The sequence below is a fragment of the Gossypium arboreum genome, chromosome 8 (assembly GCF_025698485.1).
Source record: "Gossypium arboreum isolate Shixiya-1 chromosome 8, ASM2569848v2, whole genome shotgun sequence".
NCBI classification, from domain to species: Eukaryota; Viridiplantae; Streptophyta; class Magnoliopsida; order Malvales; family Malvaceae; genus Gossypium; species Gossypium arboreum.
Genome location: NC_069077.1, coordinates 129,884,176 through 129,884,946, shown reverse-complemented (window position 1 = coordinate 129,884,946; position 771 = coordinate 129,884,176).

Genomic DNA, 771 nt, shown 5'->3' with positions numbered 1-771 from the left:
GCCTAAAACCAATTTTGTTCATCTTATAATTCACCTACGACTAATTCTCAACCCTTAAACTACTCAATTCATGGTATTGACTTTCTCGACATGCTTTATAGCTATTTTCTGAAAATTCATTAAAACCTAAGAAAGCTTTAACGAAACTTCAAAAAAAGTTCAAAAACTTCTTAATCATGTCAAAACCTATTGATTAACACTTTAAAATAACACTTTTACTTGAAAATTTAAAATTCACCATTAACGACTCTATTTTCAGCTTTTAATCAAAACATGCGATTTAACGACTAAAAATTCAGTTTCAAAACCATAATAACATTAAAAAATAATGGGTGGACAATTGGTTACCTTTGATGGAAGAAAAAAAGACTTTTTTCGAAAACACAAAAAACTCACACGTGAAGATGATGATGAAATCAATGGAATTTTAGATGTTTTCTTGAAGATTTATGAAAGTTTACTACTTGGAGAATGATGGAAATCAAGAGGATTATGCTTGGAAATCAAATTTGAGTTCTTTAAGTTTGTGAAAGCAATGGACGAGAACACTAGCAAGAAAGGAGAAAACTATTGCGAAAAATAAGTTGGGAAAGGGGTTTTTAGGTTCAATTTTAAAATTTGGTAAACCTGCAACATAAATGTTTACAATTTTGACCCTATTACAAATCAATCCTTTTTGTAAAGTTAAAGGTCTTTAATACTCATTTCAAAAATATATTGGATTTTGTAAAAACCTTTGTCGAAAGCATTACTAATAAACCAATTCGCAAA